We start from the raw sequence: 22,633 nt of genomic DNA on the forward strand, positions 1-22,633 counted from the left end.
AGGGATGTGAAAGACTTCTTCAAGGAAAACTACAAGCCACTGCTTAAGGAAATAAGAGAGGACACATACAAATGGAAAAAAATTCCATGCTCATTGACAGGAAGAATCAACATCATGAAAATGACCATACTATCCGAAGTAATTTATTGATTCAAGGGTATTCCCATAAAGATACCACTGACTTTCTTTGCAGAATTATAAAGAACTACTTTAAATTTCATATGGAACCAGAAAAGAGCATGTATAGCCAAGACGATCCTAAGCAAAAAGAACAAAGCTGGAGGCATCATGCTACCTGACTTCACACTAGGCTACAGTAACCAAAACAGCATGGTACTGGTTCCAAAACAGATATATAGACCAATGGAACAGAACAAAACCTGATAAAAATGAGAAATGGGGAAAGGATTCCCTATTTAATAAATGGTGCTTGGAAAACTGGCTAGCCTTGTGCAGAAAAAAGAAATTAGACCCCTTCCTTACACCTTATACAAAACTTAACTCATGATGGATTAAAGACTTAAATGTAAAACCCAAAACCATAAAAACTCTAGAAGAAAACCTAGGCAATACCATTCAGGACATAGTCATGGGCAAAGACTTCATGACTAAAACACCAAAAACAATTGCAACAAATGCCAGAATTGACAAATGTGATCTAATTAAACTAAAGAGCTTCTGCACAGCAAAAGAAACTATCATCAGAATGAACAGGCAAGCTACAGAATGGGAGAATATTTTTGCAATCTGTCCATCTGACAAAGGTATAATATCCAGAATCTAAAAAGAATTTAAATTTACAAGAAAAAAACAAACAACCCCATCAAAAAGTGGGCGAAGGATATGAACAGACACTTCTCAAAAGGCGACATTTATGTGGCCAACAAACATATGAAAAAAAGCTCATCATCACTGGTCATTAGAGAAATGCAAATCAAAACCACAATGAGATACCATCTCACACCACTTAGAATGCTGATTATTAAAAAGTCAGGAAACAACAGATGCTGGTGAGGCTGTGAAGAAATAGGAATGCTTTTACACTGTTGGTGGGTGTGTAAATTAGTTCAACCATTGTGGAAGACAGTGTGGCAGTTCCTGAAGGATCTATAACCAGAAATACCATTTGACCCAGCAATCCCATTACTGGGTATATACCCAAAGGATTATAAATCATTCTACTATAAAGACACATGCACACATATGTTTATTGCAGCACTATTTATGATAGCAAAGACTTGGAACCAACCCAAATGCCCATCAATGATAGACTGGATAAAGAAAATGTGGCCATATACACCATGGAGTAGTATGCATTCATAAAAAAGAATGAGTTCATGTCCTTTGCAGAGACATGGATGAAGCTGGAAATCATCATTCTCAGCAAACTAAGAGAGGAACAAAAAAACAAACTGCATGTTCCCACTCATAAGTGTGAGTTGAACAATGAGAACACATGGACACAGTGAGAAGAACATCACACACTGGGGCCTGTCAGGGGGCAGAGGGCAAGGGGAGGGAGAGCATTAGAACAAATACCTAATGCATCCAATGCTTAAAACCTAGATGATGGGTTGATGGGTGCGGAAAACCACCATGGCACATGTATACCTATGTAAGAAACCTGCATGTTCTGCACATGTATACCAGAACTTAAAGTAAATTTTTTTAAAAGTATTAAAAAAAAGAAACCACACATAAAAATGGTCATGGTATTGATAATTATATAAGATATACATATATATCACCATCTTATAAATGAGAATAAGAAAGTAACAAAACTAGGGAAGTTTTTTTTTTTCCATGAAAGAGATAATGGTCCAGTGCTGGATGCATCTCCTCTGCTTAGTGGGTGTGTGATAACTCTTCTAAGACAAATGACTGACGATGATTGATTATATAAATTAGATTAGGATGCCACTTATTTAACCCAGTAACACTGTTTTACAGACATGGAAGACAGGATCTGAAGGTATTAAAGAACTTGGTCTAAGGACACACAGTTAGAGCCAACAGTAGAGTCTTTTTCCTTTAACTTCCACCCATATGTATTATTCTTCAATCTCAGTCAACATCAGGTACAAAATAACAGCCCGCAAATTCATGTGCCCATGGTATGTAACTTTTTAACTTCAGTTCTACAACTGAATTTAATTTCTATGTTAAATCCCCACTATATCCAATAGTAGAAACTAAATTGAAGCTGATTCTGGGTCTTGCTCACTTCCCCAAATCCACAGAGTTGCATCTGTGTTATTTAGCACTTGTGCAGTGCTAAACACGAGTGTGTGCAGTGTGAGGTCATGGCTCTTGGTCTTCATCATCCACCCACATGGGCAAGCACTAAAATATCCTTCTTGTCATTGGCTCTTATCCGTCACTGCTGTTCCTCCTGACTGAAGACTCTCCCACCTGCTCACAGGTCCCTCTCTCATGCAAGAAAAATATTAGACTGCTTCCACGTCTCTTTGAGAATTCGATTCAAGCTTCTAAGGTCCTTCTGTCCCGATGCCACATAACCATGTCTAGGCTATCGTTCTAGCACCAAGATATCCCTGAGATTATGGGTCTTGGCAAGTCCCAAGCTGTCCTTGGAAATAGGATCTCCTCTGTTAGTCGGATTTTGAGACCCTTCTGATGTTTATATTACCAGTACCCCTGGCCTGGGGTGAAGAGGCCAGGCAGAAATCCGAATGGGGGAAGTTAAGCAGGAGCACGATGTGATCTGATCTCCATTTTAAAATTAAATTCTGTTTGCTGTGTACAAAATGGAATCTAAGGTGTACTCGGGGAAAGCAGGAAAACCCATATGGAGGCTACCTGTTACTCCTATGAAATAAACTAGAATTGCACCAGAGAGGTAGAAGTGGAAATGGCAAGAAGGGATCAGGTATGGAGAATAGTCTTGGCTAAGCTAGTCTAGACTAGGCTAGAATAGACAGGATATGACAAAATGAGATATATATACTTTTGGAGTTGATCAAACTTCTTGATAGATAGGATGTGCAACACAAAGGGGAAAAGAAGACTCTAAGATGAATTCCTAGAATTTTGTTCTGTTGGTATTGCTAAGAAATACAAAGAATTTCTAGGAAAGAAAGAGTGGTCAACAATGTTAAGTGCTGCTAAGTGGTTGTGTAGCACAAGGACAGAGAAGTGAAGAGGCTAAGAAAAAAAGTTAAAACAAGGAGGGAAGACAAAGGGGTTTAAGAAAAATACCAAGAGGGCTTTGGGACAGGAGAGGTGGGAGGAGGATAAAAAAGTAATACAGAGGCACCAAAGGTCACTCAGGGAGCCAAAGGAGGGTGCTTTGGACCATAAACTGCATTTCATGGAAAGCTTTATCATCAAATAGGAAGAGTGATTTCTACTGGCAGAGTGCTTATCTAGTCAATAAGCATTTACAGGTATTTAGTGATTGTTATTATTATTTGTTATTTGTAAATTGTCCGTTGACATTAATTGCCTGAAATACAAAGATGAGTAGAACAAGGTCCAGAATTAACCTAAAAAATGTTCTGAGGTTGGTGGGGGAGATAAAACACAAACATGGACAATGCCTCCATGGTAAATGTGAACAGAGACCAGAGCAAGGAGCCGAGCACCACAGCCAACCAGCCTTAGATGTTGGGATCTGATCAGCTTCAGGGTTAGGTTTCCAAAAGGAAAAGTAAGGGCAGATGTTTTCTAGGTGAAGGTATCTGCTACAGTTAGGAAGACATGGGTATGGAAATCACAGGGCTCCAAAAAGTAGAAGTCTGGTCTATCTGGAGATGTGGTGGACAACAGCAGGATAATGGGTAGAAGTGGGAAACATTAGAATAAACATAAAAGGTGTGCAGGGACCAAATTATAAAGGGACTGAAGCTTTGATTTTATTCTGAAATTTCCTGGAACTTCTGGAGGGACGTACCTCTGAAAAATCAAGCAAGTAGTATGATGAGATTGCCACCTTGGAGGAAAATGACCTGGAAAAAATATTGGATGGATTGGAGAGGGCAGATAGAAGGAAACAGGGATAATAGGAAGCCATTGCAATAGTCAATTGAAAGAAAAGGTTACATGAAAGTCCAGCTGGGTTAATAACAATTTAGAACAACAAAAACAAAACCCTTAAGTTGATTCACGCCAAGCAGTGTGGTTTGGCTTTGTGTCCCCACCCAAATCCCATCTCAAATTGTAATCCCCACATGTTGTGGGAGGGACCTGGTGGGAGGTGACTGGATTATGGGGTGATTTCCCCCATGCTGTTTTCATGATTGTGAGGAAGTTGTCATGAGATCTGATGGTTTAAAAGTGGCAGTTTCCCCTGCACTCTCTCTCTTGCCTTGCTTCCCTTTCACCTTCTGCCATGATTGGAAGTTTCCTGAAGCTTCCCCAGCCATGTGAAACTGTGAGTCAATTAAACATCTTTTGTTTATCAATTACTCAGTCTCAGGTAGTATGTTTATAGCAGTGAGAAAACAGACTAATACACCAAGATACATCGTCATTCATATTAATTAAGCTCTAGGCTCTTCATTGGGATTCTTGCCACATTGTTTCTATGGAACACTTCATTCAACTTACATCATTTCTAAATATAGAGTTAGCATCAGGAACTAACTGCTCAAAGCATAAGAACAACATAAACTAATGAAAAAAAAATGAGATGCTTCACAAACATCCTAAGTTTTTCCAGCCACAAGAGTACCAAATCTTACCACACATAACTCCTCCCTAAAAAAGGCAGGAGGGTCACCTGAGTTTGAGGCTGCAGTGATCTATCAGAGCATCACAGCACTCCAGCCCAGGTGACAGAGTGAGCCTATCTCAAAAAAAAGGTGCTACAGTACAAATCCAGTTGTTTTAAGGTTATTTCTGGATTAAATAAAACAAACCTGAACAGGCCTGACCTATATTAATTAACTTCATCATCCTACTATCTATCTCATTATGTTATGTGAACTACAAGGCAATGGACACTATAAAGTTTTTCACTTATGACACAAAAGTTCATTAATCATTAAAACATGATTAACTACAATTAAACCCATATATTGACTTTTTCATATAATGTTCAATTAACTCATGACCTGGTCAAATAAGATAAAACATGACAATGAGCCTACTGGGGAAGTTATTCTCTGTTACATGGATGACATTTGTAATGGAGTTAAACAGTTAGAAATTTCCATCAAGCTGTAACTGAATCTTGCCATTGTTTCCCTAGGGTCCGGGAGACAGCAAAGGCCAATCGTGAATACCTGTATTTCTTTCCATTTGTTTTGTTTTGTTTTAATTCCAGCTCTATGAAAGAAAAAGGGAAGAAAGGAGACACGGAGAGAGATGGGCAGAGAAAGGAAGGGAGAAAAGAGAAAAGTGAAGAAAAGAGAGAAGAAATTGAAAAGAAAAGGATAAAGATGGAAATAAAGTCTGCAGAGGAGACAAGTGGAAAGAGGAGGGGAAAAGAAAGGAGGGAAAGGAGAACAGGGGTGGTGAGGGGAGGAGAGACGGGAGGAGAGGGGAAAGGAAGACTAGGAAAGGGAAGGAAGCAGAAAGCAAAATCTGAAATGAAGTCTTCCTTAACAACAACAAAAAAAGAATAACTGAAAAAAACAGACCTTTCAGTGAAGGAGATGCACAAGGTTAGTTTTTCATTTAATGTAAGAATTGAAGGTGTTGGATTGGTGGGACCTGGAGTCAACAGAAATTGGAACTAACTCCACTGTTACCATTTAGTTTGGTCAAAGAAAATTGGACAAAATTAGATCTATCAAGACAACAGCTTTAAACGATTGCTTATAGCACATTTATATTCCCTAGCAACTTATTTATCATACATTGGTAAAATTTTAGGGCATTACAGGGAAGTTCTACAATCCTTCATGTTATTTTCAGAACATTATTTTCTACTGCTTTGGATTTTTTTCCATTTCTAATCATTTTTTATTCTTTTTCTGTAAGATATATATTAAAAACACCACAAATTTTTAAAGCCACAGAAAGGATAAACATACAGTATAACAAACTATTGATTGACAACATTTCATTTTCCTCAAATTTTCACAATTTAAAAAGTTATGCTAACTTTTCCAATATTGTGCTTGGTATGCATGGTGCTTTGGTATGCTGAGTGCTTTGAATTAGAGGAAACCGAAAGGCCTCAGAAATAAACCTCGGGACCAAGCTCCCTCTCTGAGCTTCCTCCACTCCCTGTCTCTCTTGTTCCCTTTCTTTCCAGAAGTACCAGGAAGGGCTTTCTCTGAAGTTCCCTTATCTGATTAAAGAAAGTTCTTGCAGAAGAAGTGCAGTTGTCTTAAAACCCCTCCCTAGGAATCTCATCAAATAACTCACCAGGAATGGTTGATGGAAAGAGACTAAAAGTCATCACCTCACCCAGACAGACTTTTCATCTATTCTTCTCAGGGAAACTCTGGGAGATTGCCAGGGAGACTTTTGGGAGACTTTATCTGCATAATAAGACAAACTTTGTTTACAGTGAAGTTCCACCCCTCACCTTCCCATCACGTCTCTTGGAGCTCCAAGGAGCTTTGTTCCAGGCCATTGTTCTTCAGGCTTATTCATTTCATCTGAAAATCATGTACTACCCCTCACAATTGCCCACATTGCCCCAATCTCCCCCTCTCTCCTATGAAGAGGATATATAAGCTTCAACCATCTGACTGTTCTTTGAGTCTCATGATGTTACATGGCTCCTGTGCTTATACACATTAATAATTTATATACCTTTTTCTCCTATTAATCTGTCTATTCTCATTTATTTCAGCAAAACTTAAGAGGGAACATAAGAGAAGTTTTCCCTCTGCCCCTACAGTAAATGTAACAGGAATAATTGACAAAAAAATTTTAATTAAACTTTCCAACTGCTTTTATTTCATATTTTAAAATATTACTTTCTCTTATTAGAAAATGTGATCTCATTACAGAATATGAAGATCAACAACAACAACAAAAAACACTTCTAACTGCAGCCACTCAGAGGCATTTAACAGTGTCTTAATATCCTAATGTTTCTACCAAAAATATATATATTTTTACCAGATCACCTGGATCTCTAGCCATTTGTGTTTAATCAATGTCAGCAACAATTTGGTCAATTACATGGATATGTTATCTTCTGACTTCCTCAATTTGTAATTTCACGTCATTTCTGGAAGCACTCACAAGTTCTGATATCTATCCAGAGAGCCTGTTTTCCTAGGATGTACAGCCGGCAGTGGAGCTAACCAGCGCTAGGCTGGCAGGCACGAGCTCATGAACCACACTCTATCTAGGGTTGCTACTATAGTTGCTTTACCTCTAGCAAATTTTAATTTCACTTTACTAGTTATCTGTGCTCTTTATGCAGTTAAAGGTGGTTTCTAATAGCAAAGACTCTTTGGGAGACAAAAACAAAAAAAAAGGAAAACCAACAACTCATGATTTGTTTTTGTACTGGAGACAAACAAAAGGCATTCTACCATAGATCCAAGAACCAATAATGTAAAGTATGCAGAGGTGGGCAGCTGAAAATACATCCAGGAATAGAAGCAGAGACAAAGAAAGTAAGGGTAAAAAAGGAAATCATCCAATGAATGCCAAACTGTGCTTTGAATAGCATGTACTGGCAGAAGACCCTAACTAATCCCCTAGAGACCTTAAGTTCCCTATAAGGAAAAACAAAGCTAGTAAAACTAAAAGAATAGCAAAAACTATCACTAAAGGTTGCTTGTGAAGAAACACTAGTGCATTTTGCAGAACTAAGCTAAAGGCATTGACTTACGGAGAGTTTTCCAAAATTCAAGGCTCTAGATAAGCTTTAGAACTCCTGATTTTAAGAAATAAATATGAATTAATCATTTACTTATTCATTCATTCAATATCATTTCTATTTTTTCAAATACGTTATGAGACAATTCTGAGAGTACTTATTCCCAATCAAGACAGTGGTTTACTATTTTATGATATGACTTTAGCCAAGCAAGTAACAATCAGTGGAGAATCCTCTTAGACCTAAATTAGGTCAACGCAATGTCTGTTAGCAATTGCTATATTGTACGAGCCTGTTCAACTCTAATGATACAAGTCATCTTTGTATCATCCACATATTCTCTCCCACACAGGAATATAACCCCTTTAGGACAAATACCAAGTCCCTGTATCCCCCACAATTCTTAACAAAGCACCTGCCAAAAAGCAGGTCAATATAATAAGAGGAATATCCAATAAAATTAAACTACTTACTCTTTTATGAAGGTTAACAGCCTAGTACAATTTTCAGCTATTCCTTGTTAGAGGTGGCCAAAATCTTCAAGATAAAGCCATGAACTAACCCAGACTGAAACACCCTAACAAATTTTTAAATCAGCAAAGCCATCCTATTTTATTTTTCTTTCAAGACAGAGCTTGCAAAGCACTTGCACAATTGAATAGACTTTTATTTATTTGCCTTTTCACGTTGTTGGGTGAAATGTGAATTTCCACTAGTAGATTTCATTGATTTCTGTCAAGCTGGATAACGATTTGGAGAGTTAGTCTGTCCTTTCAGGAAGAAGGGAAAGAAAGATACTATATCAAGCCTTCTCCATTGTCAGCAAAATATTGGGAAAAATTACTCTGCATTGACTTTAAAAGTGATAAGATGTGCATCTCAGAATTCAAGCCATTTGGCTTAGGCCACTAGCAATATAACTTGTACAAAACAGGAAAATAAAAAGAACACTGATTTATTGGCCATTTCCAAGTAGTTCGGGATGCCAGTGGTCTGGAATACATGGGCTGTCCACCAACTAGCCCCAGGGAACTGTTCCAGTTCACAAATGATCATTTGGCATTCTAGGTGAGAGATATCTAAAAGCAGACACTGAAGGGCAGCAGCAGGTCAGGAACTGACTGGGAGCAGCCACCAAAATTACCTAAGCTGCCCAGCAGAGGACAGGACTCCCAGCCCAACTCCACAGACGCAGGTTTTGATACCACTCCTTTCAGTTAAAGAACGGAAGAAGCACAATTCAGAGAGGAGAGCTCAAAGATAATAAACTATTAGGATATGTGTACTCTAGTGCTTTGGGGATTTAACAAATGCAGTTAAGGATTACTCCTGGGCATTGTGTAAAATTTTTCAAAAAATATTCAGGTAATCCACAACTGACCTCAAAAGAAGGGTGTTGTAAGGAGTGCCAACTCCCGATTGGTCATATTCAGGATTGGAGTCAATGTCCAAAGCCCTGCATAGGGAAGAGACCTGGACACATGTTTCTAGCCAGAGCTTTGATTGCTCATTTCTGGAGGCACATTTAGAACCAGCTGACTTTGCATGCCCATGGGGAAAATTGTTCACGGTATGGCTGGGTCCTAAAACATCCATTGAAGGTGAAACATCCTGCAGCTCTATTTCCTAACCAAAGAAAAAGTGAAAATCGGAAATGCAATTAAAGCCAGACATACCTTTCTCTGGAAATAATGCTTCAAGTTCAGCAAACAAGGTCGTCGGAATAATGCTTTTCCATAGGTGAATCTTATCCCTGGAAAACTGTAGGTCACTAATTTTTCCAGTTTTTTTTTTTTTTTAACATTTATTTTAGCAGAAGGCAGGGGCAAGAAAGCTAGATTCTCTTTAAAAACCATGGGAAAAGGAAAGCAGATCAGAAAGCTTCTTCAGAAGAGTCAGTAAGTGTGTCCCATGCAGTCATCCTACAGCAAGAGACAATGCAGACTTCTCCAAGGGTGATACAGAGAGTCAAGAAAGGATTATGGGAGCATTTTAGCTTTCAATGCTTTTGTTTCTGTTTTCCAGTTCAAAATATCTGTGATGATTTATTCACGGCAACTTGGTCATCTTGATGCAAGTTCTGGGCAGAAATATTCTGCTCTCCTTCCCTCTCTGTAAACTTGCCAGGTAACCCTGGAAGAGGAGAATTTGAGTTAACACCTCTATTAGATGCTAATTTTATGCACTTCTTTGGGTTATGTGTGACTCTCTTGCCTCCTGGACCCTGCTTAGGGCAAGAAAATCCCTTGCTCTCAGCTACCACCATGCAGCCTGGCCCATCTGCCATGTGTATGTGGCCCCTGCCTCTGCTACCAGAATTCAAGCAACAGAGCTTAGTCCATTGGTAAACTGTAGCTTGTACAAAACAGGGAAATAAAAATAACACTACCCACACAGAATGGAATTTAACATACTTAATGACCATAGGCAGAGCTAAATTATGTGTATTAGTCAGCATTCTCCAGAGAGACAGAACCAATAGGATATATGTATGTATGAAAGGGCATTTATTAGGAAGAATTGGCTCACACTATTACAAGAAGTCCCACAATACTCTGTCTGCAGGCTGGGGAAAGAGAGAAGCCAGCAGTGGCTCAGTCCCAGTCCAAAAGCCCCAAAACCACAAAAGCCAACAGTACAGCCTTTGATCAACAGTCAGAGGCCTGAAGGCCCCCAGGTAGCTGCTGATGCAAGTCCCAGAGTTCAAAGGCCAAAGAACTGGAGCTTGATGGCCAAGTCCAGGAGGAGCAGAAGGAAGCATCCAGCACAAGAAGAAGAAAGAGAGCCAGAAGACTCAGAAAGCAAACTTATCCCACCTTCTGCCACCTACTTTGCTCTAGCTGTGCTGGCAGCTGATTGGATGGTGCCCACCCACACTGAAGATGGGTCTTCCTCTCCCAGTCCATAGACTCAAATATCAACCTCCTGTGGAAACACCCTCACAAACACACCCAGAAACAATACTTCACCAGCCATGTAGGCATCCCTCAAACCAATCAAGTTGACGCGTAATACTAACCATCACATGATGTGACCTAAAAGTGTTATACTTCTGCACAGCAAAAGAATCAACAGAGTGAACAGAGAACATGGCAGAATGGGAGGAAATGTTTGCAAACTATGCATCTAACAGGGGACTAATATCCAGAATCTACAAGGAACTCAAACAACTCAACAAAAACAAAAAACAAACAATCCCATTCATAAGTGGACGAAGGACATGAATAGACATTTTCCAAAACGAGAAAAATAAAATGGCCAACAGGTATATTTTTTTAATGTTCGACATCACTAGTCATCAGAGAAAACATTTTGTAGATAGAGATTCTCTACTTACCCATTTATACATCCTTTTGTAGAAAGTTTAACATAGAAGACAATAAAAAACCAATGAGATTTATCCAGGAAAATAAAAATAAAAAGTAAACATAAAGCCACAATGAGATATTATTTTACCCCATGTAAGATGGCCATTATTAAAAAGACAAAAAATAACAAATGTTGCCAAGGGTGTAGAGAAAAGGGAATGCTCATGCACTATTTCTCGGAATGTAAATTATTACAAGCTCTATGGAAAACAGTATGGAGATTTTTCAGAGAACTAAAAATAAAACTACCATTCAAACCAGAGATCCCAGTCCAAGGTATCATATGTTTATTACAGCACTGTTCAGCATAGAACAGAATAAGCAAAGATACAGAATCAACCTAAGTGAACATCAGTGGAAAATCAGATAAAGAAAAATGTGATACAGATACACAGTCGAACACTATTCCACTATAAAAAAGAATGAAATCATGTCTTTTGCAACAACATAAATAGAACTGGAAGTCTTTATTTTAAGTGAAAGAAGTCAGACACAGAAAGACAAATATCACATGTGGAATCATAAGTGGAAGCTAAATAATGTGCACAATGGATGTAGAGAGTGGAATGATAGGCATCGGAGACTCAGAAGGGTGAGGTAGTAGGAGAGGATGAATGATGAGAAACTACTTAATGGGTACACTGTATATTATTCAGGTGAATAAAAACCCAGACTCGGCCATTACACAATCTATGCATGAAACAAAATTGCCCTTGTACCCCCATATATTTGCACCAAAAAAAAGGACTCAGAAGGCTGAGGTGGAAGGATTGCTTCAGGCGAGGAGTTTGACACTAGCCTGGGCAGCATAGCAAGGCCCAATATCTACAGAAAATAAAATAAAACAAAGTAACCAGGCATGGTGGCATGCACCTGTTGTCCTACCTACTTGGGAAGCTGAGGTGGGAGGATCATTTGAGCCCAGGAGTGTGAGTCTGCAGTGAGCTATTATTATGCCACTGCACTCCAGCCTGGGTGACAGCGGGAGACCCCCACTTTAAAATAAAAAGTACAGGAGAGTTAACTTCCTGTGAAGCATACTTTGAACAACGGCAACAGGAAGCAGGAGGAAGTCAACCCCTACCACCCACGTGGGCTGCTCTGTGGGCACAGCTTTTCCATGCAGGAGTCTTGGTCAGTACCCTGAGCTGAGGAGGTGCACCTGTGGGGCCCAGCAGTGCCTTTTCATAGCTCATTGTGATGAAGCAGTGGTTGGGGAATGCATCTCTTCACATCTTTCTTTCTTGGTGCACCTTTTTCTTCACTCTTCTGCTGCTGCCTGGGGTTGCATTGCCCAAGTAAAGCATCAATATTTCACATCTTTGCATCAGATTCTGTTTTCTAAGAGACCAAGTCTCAGATTGAATTTATAAAGTTTCACCTAAACTTGATTTTTGAATTATGTCATTCATCCAAATTCTGGAATTGAGACACAACTAAAAGTAAGTTCTAGATCCTTGGTAGAATACTAAGACATATGCAAATTCATCAATTTTAAAATAGAGAAAATCAGCCAGGCACGGTGGCTCATGCCTGTAATCCCAGCACACTGGGAGGCCAAGGCGAGTGGATTACAAAGTCAAGAGATCAAGACCATCCTGGCCAACATGGTGAAGCCTCATCTCTACAAAAAATACTAAAATTAGCTGGGCATGGTGGCACACGCCTGTAGTCCCAGCTACTCAGGAGGCTGAGGCAGGAGAATCGCTTGAACCCAGGAGGCGGAGGTTACAGTGAGCCAAGATCACGCCACTACACTCCAGTCTGGTGACAGGGCGAGACTCCTTTTTGTTTGTTTGTTTGTTTGTTTGTTTGTTTTAAAAATAGAGAAAATCTTTGAAATTTTTATAAGTACCTTCTTTCAAGTACAACAAAAATGTTACTGTAAAAAAATAAAGTTACAGTCAAAATCTATGGAACTCTATGATGAACAACAACAAAATAATTATCAAAGATTCTCATTTTTCCTCTTCATCCACATTATAAAAATAAATATGGTATAGGAGACAAGTAAAATTTCCACTGCAATGAACTTCATGCTCTAGACAAATTGATTTCTTGTGGTTCAAAACATGTATATTTCTTGGCTGGGCGCAGTGGCTCATGCCTGTAATCCCAGCACTTTGGAAGGTCAAGGCAGGTGGATGACCTGAGGTCAGGAGTTTGAGACTAGCCTGGCCATCGTGGTGAAACCCTGTTTCTACTAAAAATATAAAATTTAGCTGGGTGTGGTGGCACATACCTGTAATCCCTGCTACTTGGGAGGCTGAGGTGGGAGAATTGCCTGAACCAGGGAGGCAGAGGTTGCAGTGAGCCAAGATCATGCCACTGCACTCCAGCCTGAGTGACAGAGTGAGACTCTATGTCAAAAAGCAAAAACAAACGAAAAATGTGTATTTCTCAAGTTGCTGGAATTCATATTCTCAGGCAAGTGAAAATAAAATAGGTATGTCCAAACTCTCTAAAATAATTAGAAAATGTAAGCAACTGAAGTAAAAACAGTTAAGAAAATAAAAGACACCATGAATTCTCCAAATGTGTAAACAGATGTACACATTGTCATTTTCTTTTGAAGGGTAATCAGGATCTGAGAAGGAAGGGGATAATGAGAATAAGGCATGCAATGAGTTAGGCCCTGGGAATTCAGAGATAAATAAGATACAGTCCCTGCTCTTGATGAAGTCACAATCTATAAACTAACAGGAAAATAAAAACTCAGCACAAAAAAAATATGAGAGTACCTTAGTATGCTCAGGCCGATACAAGAAAAAAACATAAACTGGACGGTTTATAAACAACAGAAATTTATTTCTCACAGTTTGGAGGCTGGAAGTCCAAGATCAAGGCACTGGCAGGTTTGGTGTCTGGTTAGGGCCTGTCTCCTGGTTCTCACAGATGGCTCCTGGTCACTGTGTCTGCACAGGGCAGGAAAGGATAAGGGCACTCTCTTGGACCTCTTTTGTAAGGGTGCTAATCTCATTCATTAGACCTCTATCCTCATTACTTAATTACCTCCAAACTGCACCACCTCCACATACCATTGCATTGGTGAGTAGGTTTCAGCATTTGGATTTGGGGGAGAACAAACATTCAGACCATAACGGAAAGTAATAAATTATATGTCCTGAAAGCACAGATGACAGTTGCTAATTCACCTTGGAGGAGGTCAGAGAGATTAGTAGGTTTTTCTAGTTAATATGCTACTGTTAACTGATATATGAATTGGTTTAAGGAGAGAAAATAATAGTTTTGGTTTTGGACATGCTGAATTTGAGGTAATACTTGCCCATGAAGGTGATCTGTAAGCAACTGAAATGCAGACCTAAAGTTTAGGAGATACTTCCCATGTAAAAAGAAGATATGACATTTGAAAGGACATAGGTTATATTGACTTCATAGTATGAGACAGTCCAGGGAACACACATCAGTAAAACAGGGAAGTGGGCTGGGAGAAGGCAAAAAGCTCAATTTTGGAGTCCTTAAGAACACAAATATTTAGAATTAAAAGGGAATTAGAGAAAGAAAAGAAAAAAGGCTGAAGAATTAATATTGTTAAAATGTCCATACTACCCAAAGCAGTTTGCAGATTCAACTCTATTCCTATCAAACTACCAATGACATTTTTCACAGAATTAGAAAAAAAAAACTATTTTAAAATTCATATGGAACCAAAAAAAGAATCTGAATAGAAAAAGCAATTCTAAGCAAAAAGAACAAATCTGGAAGCATCACATTATCTGACTTCAAACTAACCTGCAACTTTACAGTAATCAAAACGCAGGGTACTGGTACAAAAACAGACACATAAAACCAATGGAATAAAATAGAGCACCCAGAAATAAAGCCGCACACCTACAACCATATGATCTTTAAAAAAGTCGACAGAAATGAGCAATGGGAAAGAACTTCCCATTCAAAAAATGGTGCTCGGATAACTGGCTCACCATATGCAGATTGAAACTGAACCCCTTCTTTGTACCATATATGAAAATTAACTAAGGATGGATTAAAGACTTAAATGTAAAACCTAAAACTATAAAATAAAACCTAGGAAATATCATTCTGGAAATAGGCCCTGGCAGATTTCATAATGAAGACACCAAAAGTAATTGCAACAAAAACAAAAATTGACAAAAGGAACCTAATTAAACTAAAAAGATTTGCACAGCAAAAGAAACTATCAACGCAGTAAACAACCTACAGAATGGGAGGAAATATTTGCAAACTATGCATCTGACAAAGATGCACTTAAACAACTTAAACAAAAAACAAACTACCTCATTAAAAAGTGTGCAAAGAACATGAACAGACACTTTTTAAAAAGGAAACATGCACACAGCCAACAAGCATATTTAAATAAAAACTGTTCAACATCACTGATTGTTACAGACATGCACAGAAAACCACAATGATATCCCATCTCACACCATTTAGCATGGCTATTCTTACAAAGTAAACAACAACAACAACAAGAAAAACAGAAACAATAGTTGCAGAGGAAAGGAAATGCTTATACATTGCTGATGGGAATGTAAATTAGTTCAGCCATTGTGGAAAGCAATTTGGTGATTTCTCAAGGAACTTAAAATAGAACAACAATTTGACCTAGCAATTTCGTTACTTAATATGTACTCAAAGGAATATAAATCATTTCATAAAAACACATATAAATTAATCTCTGCACTATTCACAATAGCAAAGACATGGAATCAACCTAAATGCCCATCAACAGTGGACTGGAAAAAGAAAATGTGGTATATATACACCATGGAATACCACACAGCCATTAAAAAATAATGAGGTCATGACCCTGGTGGTAACACGGATAGAGTTGAAGGCCATTATCCAGAGGAGCCAGTGGTGTAAGTCTCAGTCCAAGTCTGAAAGTTAGAGAACCAGGACCACTGATATGCAAGTACAGGAGAAGATGGATATTCCTGCTCAAAAAGAGAAAGTGAATTGGCCATTTCATTGCCTTTGTGTTTTATTCAGCCCTCAACAAATTGGATGGTGTCCGCACACACTGGTAAAGATCTTCGTTACTCAGTCTACTCCTGCAAATGCTCTTCTTTCCCAGAAACACCCTCAAGAACACACCCAGAAACCATGTTTTACTAGTTTTCTGTGCATCCTTAATCCAGTCTAGCTGACTCATAACATTAGCCATCACATTAGGACTTGACATATTTTTAATAAATGCACATCATGCATATTATATAGAAATTTCCAACTACACCACTTGTCCTATGGGAGGCATCCTTCCAAGGGTCACCTGTACATGTCCCCATGACATGGACCCAGGCCAAGGAGGATTTAACCAGGGGAGAAAGAATGAATGAGAGAACTGGTAGAAGTATGGAATAGTTTACCTTCTTTTGACCACAGGAGGGAGGTAGAAATTTGGCTGCACCACAGGCTCTGAAGTCAGATGCCTTATTTGAATTTCAGTGCCATCACTTATTGGCTTTGTGATGTTGAACTGATTGATCTAGAGTTTCTGTCCTTCAGTTTCTTCATCTATAAATTGGAAATAATTACAATACTAATCCTAACTGATCGAGTTGTTATGCAGAGTGCTCAAACCAGTGCCTGGTATAAGATGAGCACTAAAAACTCTCCACATTAGCTCTTTGAATTGTTATGAATTAGAGTTAGATGTCAGTCAGGAAAACAGAATCACTAAAATACTCTGGTAATAAGAGGCTCGCTATAGCAATTAGGGCACACACAAATGTAGGAAGAGTTGGGGAAGTGAAGGTCTGGAAGATGGAGATGGAGAATCAGAATAACTCACTAACCATAATGGTCAGAAGGAATGTTATCTAGTGCTTGGTTTTGCCATTTGAGCTGTTTGTTTGTGGGGCCAGGAGTCGGAAGCTTAAAGCTGAGACCTGCTAGGCACAGCTGTATTGGTCTGTCACTATGTTGGCTGCCATGGCCTTCTAAGAGTAACACTTTCTGTTCACTTCCATTTTCCAAATGTCCATCCTAGAATCATACATGGAAGGGGACTCTGGGAAACATAGTTCACAGACTTAGATGAGTTCAGTAACTCCAAGTTGACAATGTGCAATCAAGCAGAGAGGTCTTGTTTTGGCTTGGGTTCTCTTAAAAACAGATCCTCATGTAAGGGTCTGAGTGTGAATAGCTTATTTTAGAAGTGATCCCAGAAGCACTGGTAGAGGAGGAAATAGAGAGACAGGAAGGAAAGGAAGCCAATATGGACTAAGTGCGTGCAGGCTAAGCCCAACGGCAACTTGAGCTCAACCCTGCTGGGGTCATCTGGGGAGCTGTGTAGAGCATGTTCGGAAGGGTAAGAAAAGCCAGCCACACCCAAGTCTAGAAAATTCCCAAGGCCACATTCTTTCTTAAATATCTACATTTTAAGCGCTGTGATCTACATTTTAAATGCTGTGGAGTTCTCTCAAGGCCTGGGGTTTGGAGGAGTAATAAACCGAAGAAAGTTGGAAAATTCTTCCTTCCTTCACGACGCAGTTAGAAGTTAGTTGAATAGTCCCAGAAAATGACGGTCTACCATTCAATAACTGCAATAAACAAATTCAAACATCTCCAAATCCCTATTTCTTCCTGAAATCACTACTGATCCTTCAAAATCTAGTCCAAATGACTCCTCACTGAGCTCTCCTGCCCTGACAGAACGAATGCTCCTCTCACAATATTTAAAACCTGTATCTATTTTATTGCTTACTTTATGTATTACAATTACTTCTATTTCGGGATGTCTGCCCCACCAATCTTGGAGCATCTTGATGGCAGATGTTGTGTCTTAGTCAGTTCTGTGTCTTCAGCACCTAGGACAGTGCATTTTGAGCCTAAGTGATACTTAGGAACTGTTTGTTGAATGAAATGGACAGATGAACAAATGAATGAATGAACAAACAAGTGAACAAATGAAATATTTTATGACCCATCACTATCACTATTGTTACAATAATATAATGTCAGGGATGGAATTCTCCAAGATGGAAATCTTTTCAGCTCAGTTAAAATTAAACAGTCAACAGCTCAAAACATACATTCCAATTTGCATCTTAGAGTATGTATAGCTTTAAAAAATAAATAATAGCAGCTTTTATTTACAGAATAAATGTTTACTCTGTGCTAAATGCTATGCTATGCTATACTGTTTGGGTACATCATCAGTGTTAATCCTGATAAAAGTGTAAACAAGTGTAAAGAATATTGTTATTCCCATTTCCATATGTACTGTCACTTAGACTAAACATTATGGAAAACAATTATGCCATTAGCACATTGCACAGCTAGGATTTAAACCTCAGCCTGCCTGATTCTAAAGTTTATGCTCTTCACCTCTACTCTGTAATACCTTTAAAAATGCTACAAATAAATCAAGGTATGTGGTTATTCAATGTGGAAGAAAATAAAACAGCTCTAAAAGCTTATTGTTTTGCTTTAGTTTCTACCTCTATTTGTTCAAGGCTTCAGGGTGTATGTACCTTTGATAACTGTTTTATTGGGGGACATTTAAAGTGACTCTATAAAGAAGCCCTTTTATCACTGCAGCATCTAGGTTTGGCAGTGGTTCCAGTTTCTCTGATGAAGCTGTTTCATCTGCGATTTCTTTGCATTTAATGTGCATGTGTGTTTTACACTGTGTCCAACCGTTCTGGTGGTAGCATATGGTTAGTTTTGTTAATTGGGCTTTTTGTTATGCTGTGTCTGCAAAGCTCCTTTTAATTTATATTCAAATATTTGTCATTCTCTAGCAGTCTGTTTTGTGATGTCTGTGTTTGTTTTGTGACCCATGACTATAGCATGTTTTTTGATCTACATTCTGGCAGATTATTCAAATGTGCCCACCATGTGCTGGCTATATACTATAATATAATTCCTGCTCTATTTCCTTAATTAGGTAACAAAGTTGGGGGGGGGGACGGTTTTGGCTTCTTCTAGTTAACTACATTGTTAGGAATGATATAGATGGGATGAAAGTTGGTTTCTTTGTCAAAGACAGAATGCTAGATGATTCAGGTAGCATCAAACATTCATAAAAGCCTACTGATATGGTTTGGCTCTTTGTCCCCACCCAAATCTCATCTTGCATTGTAATCCCCACAATTCCCATGTGTTGTGGAAGAAACCCAGTGGGACGTGATTGAATTATGGGGGCGGGTCCTTCCTGCACTCTTCTCATGATAGTGAAAGAGTCTCATGAGATCTGATGGTTTAAAAAAAATGGGAGTTTGCCTGCACAGTCTCTCTCTTTGCCTGCTGCCATCCACATAAGACGTGATTTGCTTCTGCTTGCCTTCTGCCATGATTGTGAGGCTTCCCCAGCCATGTGGAACTATAAGTCCAATTAAACCTCTTTCTTTTGTAAATTGCCCAGTCCAGGTATGTCTTTATCAGCAGTGTGAAAATAGACTAATACAGTAAATTGGTTCCAGTAGAGTGGGGTGCTGCTGAAAAGATACCCAAAATGGGAACTGGGTAATAGGCAGAGGTTGGAACAGTTTGGAGGGCTCAGAAGACAAGGAAATGTGAGAAAGTTTGGAACTTCCTAGAGACCTGTTGAATGGCTTTGAACGGAAGTCTGATAGTGATATGGACAATAATGTCCAGGCTGAGGTGGTCTCAAATGGAGATGAGGAACTTGCTGGGAACTGGAACAAATGTGACTGACTCTCGTTATGTTTTAGCAAAGAGACTGGTAGCAATTTGCCCCTGTCCTAGAGATTTGTGCAACTTTAAACTTGAGAGAGATGATTTAGGGTATCTGGCAGAAGAAATTTCTAAGCAGCAAAGCATTTAAGAGGTGACTTGGGTGCTGTTAAAGACATTCAGTTTTAAAACAGAAGCAGAGCATAAAATTTTGAAAAATTTGCAGCCTGACAAGGTGGTAGAAAAGAAAAACCCATTTTCCAAGAAGAAATTCAAGCCAGCTGCAGAAATTTGCATAAGTAACAAGGAGCAGAACGTTAATCCCCAAGACAATGGGGAAAATGTCTCCAGGGCATGTCAGAGGCCTTTACAGCAGTCCCACCCATCACAGGCCTGGAGGCCTAGGAGAAAATAGCTTTGTGGGCCAGGCCCATGGTCCCTGTGCTGTGTGCAGCCTAGGGACTTGGTGCCCTGCATTCCAGCTGCTCCAGCCATGGCTGAAAGGGGCCAGTGGAGAGCTTGGGCTGTGGCTTCAGAGGGTGCAAGCCCCAAACCTTGGCAGCTTCCATGTGGTGTTGAATCTGCGAGTGCACAGAAGTCAAGAATTGGGGTTTGGGAATCTCCACCTAGATTTCAGAGGACATATGGAAATGCCTGGATGCTCAGGCAGAAGTTTGCTGCAGGGGCAGGGCACTAACGGAGAACCTCTGCTAGGGCAGTGCTGAAGGGAATTGTGGGGTCAGAGCTCCCACACACAGTCCCTACTGGGGCACTGCCTAGTGGGGCTGTGAGAAGAGGGCCACTGCCCTCCTGACCCCAGAATGGTAGATCCACTGACAGCTTGCACTGTTTGATTTGAAAAGCTGCAGATACTCAATGCTAGCCCATGAAAGCAGCCAGGAAGGAGGCTGTATCCTCCAAAGCCACAGGGGTGGAACTGCCCAAGACCATGGGAACCCACCTCTTACATCAGCATAACCTGGATATGAGATATGAAGTCAAAGGAGATCATTTTGGAGCTTTAAGATTTGCCTGCCCCACTGGATTTTGGACTTGCATGGGGACTGTACCCTCTTTGTTCTGGCAAATTTATCCCATTTGAAATGGATGTATTTACCCAATGCCTGTGCCCCCGTTGTATCTAAGTTGTAACTAACTTGCTTTAGATTTTACAGGCTCATAGACAGAAGGGACTTGCCGTGTGAGAATTTGGACTGTGGACTTCTGAGTTAGTACTGAAATGAGTTGAAACTATGGGGGATTGTTGGGAAGGCATGATTGGTTTTGAAATGTGAGGACATGAGATTTGGGAGGGGCCAGGGATGGAATGATATGGTTTGGCTCTGTGTCCCCACCCAAATCTCATCATGAATTGTAACTCCCACAATTCCCATGTGTCATGGGAGGAACCCAGTGGGAGGTGATTGAATTATAGGGCGGGTCTTCTCTGTGCTGTTCTCTTGATAGTGAATGAGTCTCACAAGATCTGTTGGTTTTAAAAAAAGAGGAGTTTTGCCTTCACAAGCTCTCTCTTCGCCTGCTGCCACCCATGTAAGATGTGACTTGTTCCTCCTTGTCTTTCACCATGATTGTGAGGCTTCTCCAGCCACTTGGAACTGTACGTCCCATTAAATCTCTTTCTTTTGTAAATTGCTCAGTCTCAGGTATGTCTTTATCAGCAATGTGAAAATGGACTAATACACCTACCATTTGAAAGGCACTGTGCAGGATCCAGGATAGTAAAAGAAAATAAGGTAGATAAGTCACCAGAAATGATACTAAGCCCAGATTCTTAAATCTAACTGCCTGGGTTCAAATTCTAGCTCTACAACTCAACGGCTATGTGAGCTTGGACAAAATACTTCACCTCTTTGTGCCTAAGTTTTCTTGTCTATATAAGGTGGATGATGATGATAATATCTATCTCATAGGATAGGTGGAAAGATTAATGAGCTAATACCTATAAAGTACTTAGAATAATGGACACAGTAACAATCAATAAATATTAACTACTGTCACTATTATTATTTTATACAGTTGCTAATAAAGGTAGGAATCTGGTTAGCACAGAGAGTGCTACAAAGCAGAAATAAGAAGCCAAAATCAATTTATTTAAACTACATTCTCCAGCAAATTAATAAGTTTACAGAAAAAAAAGGATTTTATGGTTGAAATGGACTGGAGATGCTGAGATGACTGCACACATCACAGAGCCTGCATTAGGCTGATGCGCATTGTGACTTGCTGAAAGAAAAGAGGACATATAGCTCCCAAACTTATTAAATACAGGACTCTCGTCTAGATGAGCATCTTAAGGGACTAGTTTCCACAGAAAATCCTTTGGGAAGTTCTTACTTGTGTAAAAGTTCTGGACAATCACAGTTAGCAATTAAAGCGCTATAATTAGAGGAAAGTTAAAATTCAGGATATTAGCCATATTTCTAAACGTTTGTGGTTGAATTCCAGGAAATATGTGGAAATTACAAGTATGCAATTATGTGATGCCACACACAGCTTATCCACAAAGCAATTTTTGTTGTCAACATCAGAGACCAGATCCTGTGGCATTTTTTGTATTGTGTCCTTTGATGGAATGACAGAACATAGGGAATTTTGTCTCCAGTTTTGCTCCTTGAAGAGAATGCAAAAATATATTGATTTGTTTGTCCTACAATTTATTACATGATTCTCTAATTGCAGGAGAATTGGGAAATAAAGACAGAGGATTAAGAGGAGACTTACAGGAATGAAACAAAAATAGCCAGAAAGTAACAGTGTCTGGGAGACATCACTATAGAAGCATTACCCCTCAGTTCAGGAAGTCTTGCATTTGGCTTTAAAAAAAAAAAAAAAAAAAAAAGTTGATGTG

This window comes from Hylobates moloch, unplaced genomic scaffold, assembly GCF_009828535.3.
Source record: "Hylobates moloch isolate HMO894 unplaced genomic scaffold, HMol_V3 SCAFFOLD_17, whole genome shotgun sequence".
Taxonomy (NCBI): domain Eukaryota; kingdom Metazoa; phylum Chordata; class Mammalia; order Primates; family Hylobatidae; genus Hylobates; species Hylobates moloch.